This window comes from Nannospalax galili, unplaced genomic scaffold (genome assembly GCF_000622305.1).
Source record: "Nannospalax galili isolate Female #2095 unplaced genomic scaffold, S.galili_v1.0 scaffold169, whole genome shotgun sequence".
Classification (NCBI taxonomy): Eukaryota; Metazoa; Chordata; class Mammalia; order Rodentia; family Spalacidae; genus Nannospalax; species Nannospalax galili.
The window spans coordinates 1,005,997-1,008,282 of NW_008360327.1; positions in this window are offsets into that span (position 1 = coordinate 1,005,997).

Sequence of the window (2,286 nt, forward strand, 5' to 3'; positions counted from 1 at the left end):
AATTCTCAGGGATTTCTTTGCCTTCGGGGCTTGGGTCCAGTCACCTTGGAGTTTACTGTTGAGAATCTGAATGCTGCCTCCTAGCTCATGACCCATCAAGCTGGTTGGCTGTGAATAATTCACTATGTACCAGAGAACAGAGGAGAAAGTTTGCAATCCAGACCCATTTCTAGTTTAGTGTGTATGTCCACTTTTCTAAACAGGATGCCCTTTCCCTGGCAGCCTTCCTCTCTCCCAGAACTGCATTCTTGTCATTCCAGGGCTGATTCTCCAGGTACTCCCCTAATGCACCCCCACACTTGGCAGGGGCACAGCCAGATTTATGGCTCAGAAGCCAGCGTTCAGCTGACTCAGCAATATTCCATGTTGATGAAGACCTTTTAAATGGTGGGAAGCCATGCAGGCAACCTAGTTTAGCAGGAAAACACACAACCTCGTTTGCAAAGACAGTGACTCTCAGGTTACTTAAATCAGGGAATTGTTTTTGCCACTCTGGAAAGTCTAGTAACTTAGAAACCTGACATCCTGAGTCTAGAAAATCTTTTAGTTCCCCCAAATAGACTTTCATGGGCCTTTGAACACTTTGGATAAGGTGGTTGTTCGAACTTGAATTCGAGTAACATTTCTTAGGAAGAACCGGGCTTCTTTGGGCCATTAGCCGCAGGTAACTACACAGTCTCTGCTCTAGATGCCCCCTGACGTTCCCCACTAGCTTTCTCCAGGCACATCCTATTCCAGGCATGTCTTCCCTTGCCTTCTCTACTCCGGACGTAATACCTTGCAGTGTATGCTTATTATGTGAATTAATGAAATGAATAAAAGATCTCGATAACTAGGAAGACTCATCAAGCAAAATTATGTGAATTCGTGAGAGGTGTCATCGAGTGTTTGAAGCATTAAAAGACTCGAAAACAGAGTCCCAGCGCCACTGCTTTCTATTGGTGGGTGGTCAGAGTTGAGGCAAGGCGACAGTGATCCTCTCTCCTGCCTCTGCTGGGCGCCCCTCGCAGCTCTCAGGAGTTTGAGACCAGCAAACTTTCCCGAACCCGGGAAACGAGTCCTGTAGAAGACCCATTGACATCTGGGCAGACAGTGGGGAAGCCAAGGGCTCCTATCTGGGTTGCACAAAGATGGGCGGAAGCTAATTGGAGTGTGGCATGCTGGTGTTCAGCGGAACACCTGCTCCAGCGTCACTTCGCCCGTACTCGCAGTACCTTGTGGGCCGAGGGTCTCTCCTTCTGCCGTGGATGGGCGCTTCGAAATGTCCTTTACCATCCCTGGGCCAATGTCCCAATGGTATCTCAAGGCGGTTCGGTAATTGAGGGGGCGGGGCCTATTGGAAGAGGGCAGCATCAAGCTCCTCCCCTTGGCTGCGTTCACTGCCTTCCAGGCTGTACTGGGGAGTCACTGGTATGCTCGAGGACGCGGGTTGCGAAGTGTTAGGGGCTTTGGCCGCAGATGGGTGGTGAGGGCCCGCACCGAGTGTCCTGCAAGGTGGGCTTCCTCCCAGGGATTTGGGCACTCTGGAGGTGCTGCTAGGCTGCGCTGACTGGTGTCTGCAAGGTGTTGGTGCGCTCGCTGAAATTCCGGGAGCACTAGAGAAACTTCTCACCCCGTGCTCCTTGCTCCCTACTTTGAGGTGGGAAAGCAGTCGCTGAGTAGTTTAATTTCCTACTCCAATCGGACTCTGTAAAAATAGCCGTGTGCGGAGAGACTGAGCCAAGCTCTGCAGCCCCGCTGCCCCGGCCCGGGTGTGCGCCTAAAAATACCCCGCCGTTCCCAGCTCGCGCTCCGGGTACGAGCTGGTTCAGCCGGGCCGCAGAGGGCGTCTGGAGACCGGAGAAACCGCGGCCGCTTGGCCCCTCGCCTCGGCCAGGGCTGTCCCTTTAAATCCTGGAGGAGGTAAAGAGAAAAAAGAAAAGAAAGACGCGGAGCCCCCAGCGAGGGGTGGCTCTGCCGAGTCCCCCGCGCCACCCACCCACCCACGCAGGGCCTTACTCCCGCCCGCCGCCCGCGTGGGTCCCGGGCGTCCCTGCAGCACCGCCCACTCGCCAGTGACTGTCAAAATAGAAATTAGCCGATCCTGGAGGAGGCTGGGGCGCAGCAAGTGCACGTGTGGCAGGGCGCGGAGGGGGCGAGCGCGAGCGAGCGACCGCGGCACAAGCGACCGCACACATCCGGGCCCTTTAGCCCAGTGCGCCCCCTGAGCCGAGAGGCGCGGGCTCCGGGCGCGGGGCGCGGAGCTGGCCAGGCGCGGCGCGGGAGGCGGGGCGCGCGGAGGGCGGA